The sequence below is a fragment of the Sciurus vulgaris genome (genome assembly GCF_902686455.1).
Source record: "Sciurus vulgaris genome assembly, chromosome: 16".
NCBI lineage: Eukaryota > Metazoa > Chordata > Mammalia > Rodentia > Sciuridae > Sciurus > Sciurus vulgaris.
The window spans coordinates 14,723,989-14,740,056 of NC_136477.1; the positions used below are offsets into that span (position 1 = coordinate 14,723,989).

Below are 16,068 nucleotides of genomic sequence, written 5' to 3' on the forward strand. Positions count from 1 at the left end.
AGATGTCAGTACAAGTCATGCATGTATTTAACCATTAGCATTAGCTTAGGGATCTACATCACATAACGGAGCCTTAAATCAATATGGTTTTCATCAAAGGTTTGTTCGTTGAATGGTTGCAAATACTGTCATTGATCTTAACTGAGGACTGTACAAACATGAAGGTGTTGTGTGGAACTTAGGTTTAAACTTTTGAAGCAATGTAAACACTCATTTCACAACTAGATTGTATAAGGATATTGGCTGTGATGAGACTCACCTGCATTGTTTTTTTCAATAGTGAACTTTATGAAATCCCATTTCATTCAAAGTCACATGTTAAAAGAGCATGGTCCTTGGTGGTAATGGGGGACTGTGTTCCTTTGTTGAATTTGGACGTTTTGTATTACCCTCTTGATATTGAATTAAATGTGCCTTGAAATAGTAAAAAAAAAAAAAAAAAAACTAGTATAGTGTTTTAGAAGTAATATTATGTTAGCTTCATAGGATTACAAACTTTTGGACATAACACTGTAAAAGGAATGGCTTCACTGAAAACTTCCCACTGTGTGGTGGGACACGAGCCCCTTCCCCTGTGACTGTGGGTGCAGTGGTTATCCCATCTCCCCGACTCCTCCCCTCCCTTTCCAGCCTCTGCTGACCACCAGCTTGCATTCTGCTCTACTGAGTCTTAAGTGTTCCCCTATTCTTTATTTAAAAAGCCCCCTGTACATGTTGACAGGGTTCCATGTCAATTTTCAATATATTCATTCGCCATGCGTTGATTGAAATGAAATGGAATGAAAAGTCTAAAACATCCAATGGAATGATGGAAAATAGGAATTAGTTAGTGATATCAACATGGGTTATGAATTTGAGACTCAATTGCCAAACACCTGCAAATAAGACAAAAGGAAGGAAGTCCTCTAAACAGCTGGATAGTGAAACTAGGTGAAGTTCTGATATCTCCCATAGAAAGTTGTGTATGTTAAAATACGCTAAACAAAGATAAAATGAACTTGGATTGAAAGGGAAATAAGCATGAATGCCTTTCAGTGATGCCGAAAGATGAAACCTTTCTGAGCAATGCATCTGAGTAGAAAAAGACCAAAAACACAAGAGTAAGCAATAGCAGAGTTCTGAAAAGCAGTTGGAAATGGGTCTCTAAGGTGATGTAGCACTAGAAATGCAGGAGAATGCTCACTATCTCTTCTTAATTTAAAACAAGAACTCAAACAATACTAAATTAATCACTAATAGTTTCAGACAAAGCAATGTGCAAGTACAACCAATTCATAGACTGGAATTTACAAAATTCACAAACGTTCATACATTCCCAACCAAAGCACCTCTATATACATGAAAACAGACAGTCTATGGAAGAAAAAAATACCAAAAACGTTTTAAGAAGTCTATATTAGAAAACAGAGCAGCAGGGAATCCTCTCAAGTAAGCCATGGAAAACCCAGCACATTCCTTTGCAACACACCAGGAAATCCCTGAAAAAGCCACAGGCATATTCAGTCTCGCAGGTATGCAAAGCATTCCACAGTAAGGATCCAAGCATAATTCTATTCACCTGTGAAACCATATTTTTCAGCATTCTTATAGAGCAAACAATACTTTAAAAATGTGTGTCCCATGAACTATTATCCTAAGATGGTATTTGCAAGATTCTTACTTAGGATTGTTGTAAATAATAAACAAACTTAATCAATTATTTCTCCTCTTGAGCACACATACAATTTTAAAGTGCTCTAACTTCTTGTCCCTCCACAGTTAATCCCTATTCCTCTACTCCCTTAATTGCAAAGCTGCTTGGACTTCTGTTCTCTCTCTGGGAGCACTGGACGCCTCCCTCCCATCTTCTCTTCAGCCTCTGTTAGCTCCATTTCTTCATCAGTAGTGAACCCTGCATTAATCATTGCAACATTGTCTTCTCAGCTAACTGTTATGCATCAACACACCCTTCTGACTCAATCATCAATCAGGTCGGCAAGAACCCACAGCAGCCCTGCTCTGGGCTAGGTCCACCTGTCTCTCCACTGAACTCAGCTAAAGCTTGGGTTCCACTCTCTCTGATGCGCTCCTGCTGTGTCCACTGAGCTCTAGACTTACCAGAAGACCAGCTCTGGGAAGAATGTCTCCCTGTGGAAGTGCAATATCCTTCCTGGGTGGGTTTGATAGTAACTGAAGCTCTTCCCCCAAAAAAAACAACAGGACAGAGTGAAGTGATGAGCTTCAAAGCAGACCAAAGACCTCAAAGGACACCAACACGTCCTGTCTGGCACAAGGATGTGCACGGAGACCACACCAGGGCAGAGTACAGCTCCCTATATCAGTTCATTAGGCTCATTTCCTGCTTGTCCCCCTGAGGGACACTGACCTGGAAAGACAGGAAATTCTTCCTGCTGATTCTCCATTCCCAAGAGACCCATTTATGTTCCAGTAAACCTAGTTTTTATCGATCCTCCTGGCTTCCAGAGGTCCAGCCTCCTTGCACTTCATCCCCACTTTGGCCAAAAGTGTTTTCTAAGTCTGACGCTGATGATCTCATCTCAACTGGTGCTCATGTGCCTTCAAAACATGGACCTGTGCTGGGCAAAAAGCACCAATACCCCAGAAGAGAGTCATGTCCTCTGTAACAAGGGTGAGCAATCTGTTCCCTTGGTCTAAATCTTGGGCATTACACTTCTTGTCTACGTGGTCCTTTCCAAACCTGTCATTAAAATATAGTTTTAACACAAGTTAAGAGCTCCCATTTTGTCCCTCACTTCAAAATGTTTACTAGGAAGAGATGTGATTTGCTGTTTTTATGCATGATAGCCTGACCTTAATACTTGATAGGTAATGGGCCACTTCATTTTTATGGAAGTCTATTCTATAAAGTCTGTCTTATGTATTGATACTATTAGGAACTCCATCCACTGCAGAAAGCGGTTGACCAATGCTATTACATTAAGGAAAGTAAAGAATCTTATTTGAATTCTGGCATGATGTTTCCAGTTCCCAAGCTCTGGGCCTTTGGTTTTCAACTTGAGATATTTTCCACTGGAAATGTTTGATAAAGTCTGAATGGTGGTACTAAACATCTACATCACCCACAACAGCTCCCAACACAAATAATTGCCCTGCCTCCAAATGTCAGCAGTGAAGAGGTCATCAAAACCAATTCTATACCAACTTCATTATGCAGAAGAATATGGCTTCAGAAACTCTGCACTCTAACTTGACAAAGGGGGTCCTGTTCCTGCAGGTCCTGGTCTGGGGACCTCTCTCTGAGGAGCAAGGCTGTGAAGCTCTGTGAGAGTCTGGTGTAGATAGTTTTAGTTCTTCTCCTACAAAAATTCTCTTTATATGGTATTACTTTTTAGTACTTTTTAAAAGAAGTGTGTTCACTCACTCTAAAGACTGTAATGATTTCTTTGTATTATTGTTGCTGTTGTTGCTATTATTTTTATGATTGTATCATCATACTACAGATTGACACCAGATGTGGCCCTCCCTTGGGCTATATGCCCTATTTTTTTTGTTGTTTCTTTGTTTGTTTGTTTTGGTCTCCCCAACTTTCCAGGCTGGCTTCAAAAGGATCATACTCTAGTTTCAACCTCCAAGCTCTTGGTTTAAAGGTGTGCTCCACCATGTTCAGCCAATAATTCCATGCAAGGGCTCTCGAAACATAACTAATATCACTGTGAAAAAGAACTTGTAGCAGGCAGAACGACAATCTCCAAAGGATGTCTCAGTCCTAATCAATAGAACTTTTGAATATATTGGCTTAAGTTTTAATTTAATTTTATGACCCCGGTAACCTATCACAATCAACACCATTATACTAAAGTTCAAATTACCAAGAGGAGCAGTTAAAGCATTGATGTACACAGAAATGATAATGCAAAGGAGAAGCACTTCAGTGAAACATTTCCATCTACTACAAACTACTAAATCCACCTCAGGGGCCCAGTGCTCTGCTTCTGCATACACAGAGCAAACACAGGAATATTTTTCAGTAAAACTGAAGAAACATTAATTGACATGATGTATTTCAAGAGGGAAGAAATGACTTGTATTAAATCCTTTCTGTCCCATGGCTTAAATGAGAATTTCCAAAGTTTTCTTGTACAACATTTTGAAGAACTTAGTAACAACACAAAGTAAAAAATTGCCAAGCATCATAGAAAGCAAGTGACTGAATGAAGTGGGTTGTTAATGGGAGAGAGGCTGAGCTCAGAGGAGGGAATCTGCAAGAAATCAATAGGAGGAGGAAGCTTCACATGCCCAATCTCATCAGAATCCCATCTCTGGCTCTGAGGCTTGCTGTCTGCAGTCAGGGCCATGGGCTTCTGAACCTGCTACAGTTTCCCTCCAAAGAGCCTTCTCAGGGCTCTCTTTACATCCTTATTCCTCAGACTGTAGATGAAGGGGTTCAAAATGGGTCTGACCACAGTGTACATCACCGAGGCTGTTGAACTGGAGTGTGAGCTGTGGGTTGCAGCAGAACTGAGGTACACACCTAGGCCTGTGCAGTAAAATAAGGAGACCAGAGAGAGGTGAGAAGCACAGGTGGAGAGGGCTTTGTACCTGCCCTGAGCTGATGAGATTGCACAGATGGAGGGCACTATCTTGGAGTAGGAGTAAAGGATGCCAGCGAGGGGACAGTAGTCAACAGCACAAGTGCAAAATACATCACCATGTCATTAAGGAAGGTGTCAGAAAGGCAAGTTGGACCACCTGGTTGAGATCACAGAAAAAGTGGGGGATTTCCAAATGTGTGCAGAAGGACATTTGCAACAGCATTAAACTTTGTAGTAGGGCATGCAGGATGCTCAGAATCCAGCACACCAGAACCAGCAAACCACAGAGCTGGGGAGTCATGATAGCAGTGTAGTGCAGGGGGTGACAGATGGCCACAAACCTGTCGTAGGCCATCACAGCCAGGAGGAAATTGCCCAATTCTACAAAAACCAAGAGAAAGTACATCTGGGTGATGCAGCCTGCATAGGTAATGGCCTTGCTCTGTGTCTGGATGTTCAGCAGCATCTTTGGGATGGTGGTGGAGGTGAAGCAGGCTGCAAAGGACAGATTGGAGAGGAAGAAGTACATGGGTGTGTGCAGTTGGGAGTCTGAGATGGTGGCAACGATGATGAGCAGGATACCCAGCGCAGTGACCAGGATCACAGAGAGGAAGAGCCCAAAGATGAGGGACTGCAGTTCTAGTTCCTCTGCAAATCCCAGAAGAAGAAACTCTGAAACTCTTGTGCTGTTTCCTGGTTCCATGTGGTGGCTATTACTATCAGAAAGGGAAGAAAATAAAATGGCTTCTTTACATACATATAGACACCACTAATAGGTTTGAAATATGACATTTTTTGTTTTTCAGTAAAGGAGCTGATTTCTTTTTTATTTCTGGGTCTGGTCATCCTAGGGCATCCCTAGAGCCAATATTGACGAGGAATTCCTCTCTCACTAAAGCCTTTCCTAAGAGCTCATGCAGTGAGCACATTCCATGAGAAGTTATGTCTTACCATTGAGGAGCACAACTGAAGTGTTGGCCATGTTCCAGGCACTGTCCAGGCCTCAACAACAAAAGTTCCTGCACCCCAATGATGGGCAAAGACGTTTGCAGATAGACAAATCACATGTTTATTTCCTCTGTGTACCTGTTTTCCACTTTGCATCCTAGATTTGCATATGAATATTTGCATAATTGTACAATGTGAATTATGCACAACTTTTATTGTACACATTAAATACATGTGGTCCTTGGAGCATCAATTAAACCTCAAAAAAGTTGCCAAAAGAAATCATACTACATCCTGCATGAGATGAAAGTGTCTAAGGAAACACCTCCTTGGCTTCTCCATGCCCTTCTGTCCAGATCTTTGGCCTCTCCTCAGACCCAGAGCTATGATGGCAGCCATCTAGGGACTGAGACTTCTGAAATCATGAGAACCAAGTAAACTTTTTCTCCTCTGAAACTCTCTGTTCAGGTCTTTTGGAGACAGGATCAAAAAAAGTGGCTGAAACAAAGAATTGAAATGGACACACCATTTACTACCCCTAACGGTTGAGTTGCCCTGTGTTTTATAACAGTCAGTTGGAATATCTGAGTCCCAGTACCCTACCCTGAGGACAGCACACACTCACACACACACAACTCAACACCACCACCACTCACCCTCTGACCTTCTCACCACATCATTAGGCTGCTGGTGTGGATGATAAAAGCTGAATGGAGCAGATTATCTTCTCCTAATGTAGAAATGGTAACCAGAATGTCCTCCTGGAGACAATTAATCATGGGATTAAACTTTGTCAGATTCTGTTCTGCATTGAAAGACAGAGGGGAGAAACAGAGAGAAAGATGTCAATAACCTCAGAGCAAAAAATAGAGGAATGAAACACATCTGGAGATAAGGTGGTAAGCTCAAGTTGTCTCTGAGAGACTAATGGGAAGAGAAGACGCCCTTGGTTCTGGTGGGATCCCAACCCAGGTCTCCTGGAGGGTCTGTAAAAGTAACAAAGTAGCAGAAAAAAACTGTCCAAAGTCACGAATAATGATGTCTTCATGGCTTCAAGTACCTTATAGAAAAAGACCCCAAGACAAAAACAATCAAGGGGAATAAACTAAAAATTTGCAAAGGATATATACAAAGCACAAGAAAAATTTGGCATGTTTTTAGATAGAAAGAGAAGATTTTGTTTTTTTCCTTTTCCTATCCTAAGGTTATTTACCAATTATCTGTGAACTGGTCACAGGAAGATGAAGTAGGCCCCTTTCTCAGTTTCCTTGTATAGCATCTTTCATTTTTTCTGGGGTTTTTTGAGGGGGGTAGGGTCAGGGGACTTTGGATTTTAATGTCTTGTTGGACAAATCCCACGGGTTCACTCTAGCCCTAGTTCTGGTCTCTGTCCAACATGCAAAGGCCTCCCAGGCCACTCTCTATACAATCACACATGTGTTGTAACAGTTCTGTCCTTTTACTCCCTGTGTTGTCTGCCTGGGGACACATGTCATAACACATTTCTTTCCCTTTACTTAACCTATGCCCTTGTGACACAAGATCCAAATGAGCAGAGACCTGCGGCTTCGTTCACCTCTGTGTTTCCTGAATGTGATGTAAAATTACATAGCAACTAATTTAAGAAAACGGCACTTATGTTCTTCAAAGAATGGGAGGAGAGGGAAACCAGATTCCACTGAGTTGTTCCTAAACAACTGTATTAAACAAATCAAATGGAGCCTGAAGCAGGGCCACAATGGGGCTCAGTGGTAGAGCACTTGCCCAGCATGCACCAGCCTCTGGGTTTGAACCCCTGCAGCACAAACAAACAAACAAAAAGGAACTGGCAAAGGATATCAAACAGTAAGTTAAAATACCAATATGATTAATAATTAAATTTACAAAGATTTTGACATGCTAGAATATAACATACCATGTTCCCTTGACATTCTGGCAGGTGATGAATGATCAGTTATCCCTTGTTGTATTGGGAATAAACTCTGTAGGCATTTCACATGAGACAAAGTTAAATGCCATCTGGCAGGAAAAGGTTAGACGGTGGAATAAATGCCTACAAAACAGCCTTCTGTGTGGCAGAAGATAAAGTTGGTCTCTTAGCTCACACATTTGCCAATATTCAGACCCATTAAAGACCTCAGTGTAAAAATGCAAAACACATTGGAGATGAACATTAAGACATTGTGTATGAAATCTACAGTGAGCAGCAACATCATGGACAAGACACTCAGCAGTAAGAAGATAGACATATATAACTTAATAAAACTTAAAACTGTCTAATGATCCAAAAAATTACACCATTAGTCAGTGGAAAAATGATAATTGTGAAATCACTTGAAATGCTGATGATTAGCTCCAAACCAGTGATAGTTTAAGAAAACAACAAAATATCATTGTCACACCCTTCTGCCTTGGAAAAGACCCCAAAGATCTCCTATACTGATGGGATTGGAATTTTCAAACAGAAAAGAAGAACTCTCTGGGGTGGTGGAGGACACAGCACTGGGTTCCACATCTTGGTGACATCTGGAGACAGGGATGAATGTGAAAGGTGAAGAAGTTCCTTTATCCAAGGCTTCTCAAAGTCCTCACCTGCAACATTCTGGTCTCATTATTCTTCCAGGTTGGGGCTGCCCTGTGCCTTGTAGGATATTTAGCAGTGTCCCTGAGCTCTCATGACTCCTCCCCTGTTTGACAGCAAAAAATCTCTCTGGACACAGCTCTACGTCCCCTGGGGGAGAACTATCACTCATGGTGAGAACTATTCTTTGAAATTAGCAATAGCAAAATATCTTGCAGCATTGACATAATACTAAATGAATGAAAAAATTGTGAAAGACCACCAAAAGAACTTCTTCCTCCTGTGTAATTTTATATTGGTACTCATTATCCATCTTCCCTGTCTCCTCTACCCCTACCTTCCCTAACCTCTGCTGATCACCATGCTGCATGCTATTATATTGAACTTTAAATTTTTCCAACTTTTATAAAAAATGCACTCTTCATATATATTTTTAGGTTTCAGGGCTGAATGTCAACACATTAATTCAAAAGGCACTAATTGAAAGAAAATCTAAAATATCAAACACAAAGAAATAAAATAGGAATTAGTTAATAAAATTACCAGAGTTACTAACTCAATATTCATTGGTCAAACACCAGGAAATAATAGAAAATGAAGGATATTCTTCTAATATGCACTCAGGTATCAATATATAAAGGTTTAGAATCTGTAATATAAATAGATATGAATTAAACTATGCTTAATAAAGATAAATCGAGCTTAAGTCAAAAAGGAAATAAGCAAAATTATATTCCATTGATCACTAAATATGACACCTTTCTAAACAATGTTTTTTATCTCAAAAAGACACAGTAAGAAATAACACATATGAAAATGAGATGGATAACATCAAAAGTGTCTTAGCAATAAAGACACATGAGGACACTGGATACTTTTTATTTAAAGGAAGGACTCAAAATGAAGAATATTAAATAAATCCCTCAATTGTTTCAAAAAACAATGTGCAAACCAAATACCACCAATTGATACATTAATCCTTGCAAAATGCATGTTTTCACATATTCTCCACAAATATATTTTCACCTACATTAAAAAATAATAATACATGGCCAAAGGCAGTGTGTGAATACACTGTCTTAAGGAATACATTGGAAAGGGGGGAAGAAAAGCTTCCATCAAGTTCACAAAAGACAAACTTACACAGACACTTTGCAATGCACAAGCAACTGGCTTCCAGACCCACAAAAGTGTTCCACCCCCCAGGTATTCAAATCATTGCAAAGTAAGACTCTTAGGCATACTTGAACACACCTGTGAAATAATATTTTTTTCAAATAAATATGCAGAGAAACACTTTAAAACGTGTTGAATGAACTTTTGTGGTAAGATAATTTTTGCAAGAGCTTTACTCAGGATCTTTGTGAACAATACACAAACATAATCAAATATATCTTGTCTTAAGTAGACAGATATCAAAAAAAGACCTAAGCTAACTACTTGTCTCTCCACAGTTAATCCCTATTCCTCTACTCCCTTAATTGCAAAGATCCTTGGACCTCTTTCTTTCTCTGAGAGCACTGGACGCCTCCCTCCCATCTTCTCTTCAGCCTCTGTTAGCTCCACTTCATGCTCACCAGTGAACCCTGCATTAATCAGTGCAATGTTCACTTCTCACCTGAGTGTTGTGAATCAATGCAGCCCTTTGAATAAATCATCAATCAGGACAGTAAACATCCACAACAGCCCAGCACTGGGCTAGATCTGCATAACTCTCCACTGACCTCAGCTAAAGAGTCCTGGATTCCACTCTCTCTGATGCTCTCCTGTAGCGTCCACTGAGCTCTCAGACTCACCTGGAAACCAGCTTGGAGAGGAAGGTCTCTCTGTGGAATTGCAAGGTCCTGCCTGTGTGGGCTTGATGGTGACTGAAGCTCTGTCCCCAGAAAACACAGCAGGAAGGACTCAAGTGTCAGGTCCTTACACAGACTGAAGACCTCAAAAGACACCACCATGTCCCACCCAGCACAAAGCTGTGCACTGAGGGACCACATCAGAGCAGAGTTAAGCTCCCTATATCTTCTCATTAGGCTCATTTCCCTCTTGTTCCCCTGAGGAACACTGGCCTGGAAAGGAAAGAAATTCTTCCTGCTGATCCTCTGCTCCCAAAAGACTCATGTATAGTCCAGTAAACCTACTCTTTATTGTTCCTCCATGAATTCAACTGCCTTCCAGAAGTCCAGCCTCCTAAACTTCATCCTTCCTTTGACTGAAAGTGTTTTCTAAGTCTGACATGGATGAGCTCGTCTATATTTGAGCTCATGGATCTTGAGAGCACTAATATGTGTTGCAGATTAAACACCTGATATTCCCAGAAATTATTCATGCCATCTTTAACAATTGTGAGAATTGTGTCCCCCTGGTGTAAAGCCTTGGGCATTACACTTCTTACCTTCATGATCCTAACACTATCAAGAAATTTATAGTTTTAACACTAGTGAGATGCTCCCAATTATCTCTCATTTTGAAATATTTACTAAGATGAGGTGATTTTTTTTTTATGCACCATAGCCTAAGTTTAATATCTGACAGGAGCTGGGCACTCTCACTTTTAGTGAAGTCTACTCTATTAAGTCTATTTTATGTGTTGGTACAATTATGAACTCCATTGCCCCTGCAGAAACAGGGCTCACAAATGTTAGACATCAAGCAGAGACTGGCCAGACGTGGAGGAACACACCTGTAATCCCAACCACTTGACAGCCTGAGGCAGGAAGATTATGATTTCTAGGCCAGTCTCAGGAATTCAAGGAGACTCTGTATCAAGACACATATGAATTTTTTAAAAAGTAGAAATGGGAACTTCATTTGAATTCTGGCTTGATATGTCTATTTCTCAAACTCTGAGCCTGTGGTTCTCAAATAGAGATACTTTTCTTTTGCAATGTCTGTAAGGAGTGCCAATCAACTACTTTGCTCAGAACAGATCCCTGCCCCCAAATGTCAGCAGTTAGGAGGTGACTCAAATCAATTCTAGACCAACTTCATTATGCAGAAGAATCATCAGGGATGAAAGTCCAAATGCAGGTGGACTCTAGTCCCAGGAACTCTGCATCCTAACATGATCAAGGTGGTCCTGGTCTGTGGAACATGCTTTGAGTAACAAGGATGTGATGCTCTGTGAGAGTCAGGTGTAGATAGATTTAAGTCCTCTCCTCCCGAAGTTGGATTTTGTGTAAGTGTATTCTCTCACTCTAGAAATTTCTGTTTGGTCTTTCCTATTATTATTATTCTCTTCTGATCTATGGAGTGCATTCATGACCTTTTATAAATTTTTTTGAGCCAAGTTCTTGCTAACTTTCCCTGCCTGGGCTGAAAATTGCCATCCGCTGGCCTCAACCTGAGATTCAGATAACTGGAATTAGAGGTGTGCACCACCATGCCTGGCCAATAATTTTATCCAAGGGATTGAATAACAACTGGTAAAATTCTGCAGAAGGCATTTCAGTAGGCAGAATAATGGTCTCTGAAAAAAGTTCAGATCCTAATCCATAGAACTTTTGAATATGTTGACTGAAAAACAATTTTTCCAAACCACAGTGATCTGTTATAAAGTAGAAATATTAAGGAGAAATTATCAAGAAGAGCTCTTTACTTTTTTTACAGTATTTTTATTAGTGCACAACAGTTGTATATAATGTCAGGGTTCATTCTGATAGTCACACATGCATGGGATAGAATTTGCTCACATCATTCCCTGGTACTTTCCTTTGTCCTTCCCCTCCTCTCTCTCCCATTTCCCTTTTCTCCTATTATTTATAGTTTTTAATTGTTGTCTAATAAATATACATAAAGGTGAAATTCATGGTCGTTTATTCATATAGACACATAGCATAAATTTATCAATTTTATTCCACCTTATTCAAGTACAGATAGATAAACGATCATGCAAAACTGTGACCTCAGATGTCTCCTTCTACTAAGAGTTGCAAGAACTACCTCAGTTGTAAAGAGCAGGTTTTCCATAGAGACATGACTATATTTTCAGTAAAGGAAAATAAACATTAATCAACACAATGTGTCATGTAGTAAGACATTGACTAGAAGATTTTTTTGCCAACCCATGAGGGAAATGAAAATTTTTAAATATTTCTGGTCTGATGTTTGGAATGATTTTAGAAAATCAGGACAACCAAGCAAAAAATTGTTGGATTTTGGAGGGTGCAGGAGGTTAATCAAGTGAGTTGGTTATAATTCTTTGAAAAGTTTGAAATCAGAGTTGTGGAAAGTCCAGCAAATAAGTGGAAGGAAGCCGTTTCACAATCACAATTGAATCAAAGAATCACAACTTCAGGATCTGAGGTTTTGCTCCTGCAATCAAAGGCAGTTACCACTGAAGCACAGGACAAGAGGCCCTTCTATAGATTCCCTCCAAAGAGAATTCTCAGGGAATTTTTTATGTCCTTATTCCTGAGACTGTAGATGAAGGGGTTCAGAATGGGGGTGACCACGCTGTACATCACTGAGGCTGTTGCAGTAAAATGTGTGTTAGGGGACACAGCAGAACTGAGATACACACCTAGGCCTGTGCAATAAAATAAGGAGACCACAGAGAGGTGAGAAGCACAGGTGGAGAAGGCTTCGTACCTGCGCTGAGCTGATGAGATTGCACAGATGGAGGACACTATCTTGGAGTAGGAGAAAAGAACGCCAGCAAGGGCAATAGAAGCCAACAGCAGGACAGTGAAATACATCACCACCTCATTAAGGAAGGTGTCAGAACAGGCCAGTTGGATCACCTGGTTGAGTTCACAGAAGAAGTGGGGGATTTCTAAGTGTGTAGAGAAGGACAGTCGCAACACCATTAAGCTTTGTAGCAGGGCATGCAGGACACTCAGGATCCAGGACACCAGAACCAGCAAACCACAGAGCTAGGGAGTCATGATAGCAGTGTAGTGCAGGGGGTGACAGATGGCCACATACCTGTCATAGGCCATGACAGCCAGGAGGAAGTTGTCCAACTCTCCAAAAATCAAGAAAAAGCACATCTGGGTGACACAGCCTGTGTAGGTAATGGCCTTGCTCTGTGTCTGGATGTTCACCAGCATCTTTGGGACGGTGGTGGAGGTGAAGCAGATGTCCACAAAGGACAGGTTGAAAAGGAAGAAGTACATGGGTGTGTGCAGGTGGGAGTCTGAGATGGTGGCCAGGATGATGAGCAGGTTCCCCAGCACAGTGACCAGGTACATAGACAGGAAAAGTTCAAAGATGAAGGGCTGCAGTTCTGGGTCCTCTGAAAATCCCAGCAGAAGAAACTCTGAAACCCTTGTATTGTTTCCTGGTTCCATGTGGTGGATGTGACTACCAAGAAGAATAAGTAACATGAGTTCTCCTCACACAAATGAACACAACTGATATGGTTGAAATGTTCTGATTTATATTTCCTGGACTGGATTTCTACACTCTGCTTACAGATCTGTCCCCTGAGGACATTCCCGGAGGCAATATTGATGAGGAACTCCTATCCCACTCTATCTTTTTCTGCAGAAGATCATTTATTCTGCAGGTTCTTTTAATATTTTTTAATTTGTTCTGATTAGTTGTACATGACAGTAGAATGCATTTATGCATTTTGATAAATTGTACATAAATGGAGTGTAATTTCTCATTTTTTTCACTCTACATGGTGTAGGATCACATCAGTCATGCAGTCACTTCTCTACGTGGGGTAACAATGTCTGTTTCACTCTACTGTCATTCCTACCCCCATACCCCTTCCCCACCCTTCATTCCCTCTACTCTATTTTCCCTACACTCCCCCATTGTGAATTATCATCTGCATATCAGGGAAAACATTCAGCCTTTGGTTTTCTGGGTCTGGCTTATTTTGCTTAGTGTGATGTTCTCCAGCTCCATCCATTCTTATTTCTTACCATTGAGAAAGTTTATATTTAGGGCTGACCATGTTCCAGGCACTGGCAGAACTCTCCTACCTCCCACAATGGGCAGAGAATTATATGCAGATATGTAAATCATAGATATATTGATTTTTGTGCATACATTTGCACATGTGCAAACTCTCCAGATGGTATACATTAATCACAAGTGGTCCTTTGAATATCAGTTATGCCTCAATAAAGCTGTTTGTAAAAGAATCATACAGTATGTCTGATGGTGAAGGAAACTAAAGCAGATATGAAGGAGAGAGCACAGGAGGTGCTATTTAAATATGGGTGTGTGTAGTGCTGGGGATGAAACCCCGAGGTTTCTGCTGGCTGAGCAGGTGCTCTATCACTGAGCTACACCCCCAAGCTCTAGAGCAATTTTTTATGGGTGCCCAGACAAGATCCGAAGAGAATGTAACATTGCAACAGGCCTCAACAAGAAGGAGCAGTAGGTAGGAGATTATCTGCAGAAGATTAGTCAGTGAAAAGGCCTTGAGGTAGAACCCTGTTTCAGGTGTTCAAGCACCTGAAAGTGTCACTGTGAAGAGGCCAATACCAGAGAAGTAAGATGTTTAAGGTTTTCATACCCAAATGTCTTTATATAAATAGTATAATTGGCTATCTGATGATAAAAACAATTGCTTCTTTACCTAGCATCTTACAACTTTGATAATACATTTTAAATTTTCACTGAATTTGTATGTAATTCTCAAAAAAAAAAAAAAAAAAAAAAAGAGGCGAGGTATATTGACAAGGTGTGGTGTCAGAGGATGCCAAGGAGTGAGGTGGTCTCTCTGATGGTGCTGAAACCGCCAGGCACCAATAGACCGACGTCCACACTATGTAAAATGTTAATTTTGTGGAAGGGCATCCTGTGAAATGAAATGGACAGGCTACTCACACCACTGAGGGTTCAGGCCTCCCTCTACATCACAGGAATCCCCTTGGAATCTGAGTCCCAGTTGCTGCCCTGAGTACACACCACATCACCATGGCTGCTGGCCTTCTGGCCACACCACTATGATTCTAGTGTGTGCAATGCGAGCTCGCAAGGTCAGATTGACTTTTCCCTAACGTAGGCATGGCAGCCAGAATGTCCATTCCGTAAACCTCCTGTTGACAAATAAACATCGGGAAAATACTGTCACGTTTTGCTAGCTTGCAGTTCCACATTTGAAGAGAGAGAGAGAGGAGAGAGAGGGAAGAGAGAGAGAGAGGGAGAGAGAGAGAGAGACCAATAAACAGAGAAGAACAGAGAAATGAAGTGGGTGTTGATGGTTGATGGTTGGGTGAAAGGCAATGATCTCAGAGGCCCCTGAGAGACTGAATGGAAGAAAATGCTCTTTGATTCTGGTGACATTCCAGCAAAGGGCCCACCCCCTGGAGGTCCTGCAAAAGTAAGAAAAGAGAAAGAAATGTATCCAAAGTCAAAAGTAATGATATCTTTATGGTTTCAAATGACTTAAAGAAAAATAACACCACGACAAAAATGATCAAGGGAACAAGCTAAAAATTGTAGGGGTTTCAAGCCAAAGTTCGGAGGAGCGATGTCCTTGAGTCAAACAAACTCCCGGGACAATAGCGGCCCCTGTTTGAATGACTTAGAAAGGCTCTGCACTCCTCTGTCCTTGAGTCTGGAGACATCATCTTATTACAGTGACATTTGGCACTAGTGGACTCTGAGAGGCAAGCAAGTTACATGAGCTGCACATGCACAGAGCTAACTACACCATGTAGCCTGATGAAACTTGATGTGAGCCTGGGATAGATAATAAGCCTGAACTGGCTTTCCCACGGGAGCCACTTCTGCTGTTCGCTTCTTGCTGTGTGCTTGCCTCTTTACTGCTCTCCCATTAACCTTTACAGCTGGACCCCAATTAACCTTTAAAAACAATGCATAAAAGGATATATACAAAGTACCACAAAGCTCATTGTAGTTTGCATGAAACTGAAGAAACCAGTTTTCCTGCATGTGTTCCCTCTTTGAGTATTCGGTATTAAATGGCCCAATGTGAGCCATGTGGACCTCTTTCACACTTTGCTCATGTGGAATCTTTTCTTGGTTATTCTTGAGTTTTGGAATTTAATCTCTCTCACCCCC

General features: G+C 41.0%; 1 protein-coding gene and 2 pseudogenes across 3 annotated transcripts in view; 1 reads left to right on the forward strand and 2 right to left on the reverse strand.

Annotated features, from left to right (window-relative positions):
- The window catches only part of LOC306645927 (olfactory receptor 7C2-like), a gene marked incomplete at its 5' end in the record, with an annotated part of 57,107 nt that overhangs the window by 21,646 nt on the left and 19,393 nt on the right, over nt 1-16,068 (forward strand). The gene's annotated exons all lie outside the window — the stretch shown is intronic.
- Nucleotides 4,332-5,256, reverse strand: LOC306645925 (olfactory receptor 7A17-like; annotated as a pseudogene). Its single transcript has one exon. The product of its transcript is annotated as an olfactory receptor 7A17-like (transcript).
- On the reverse strand, nt 12,441-13,379 carry LOC306645933 (olfactory receptor 7A17-like; annotated as a pseudogene). The gene has a single exon. The product of its transcript is annotated as an olfactory receptor 7A17-like (transcript).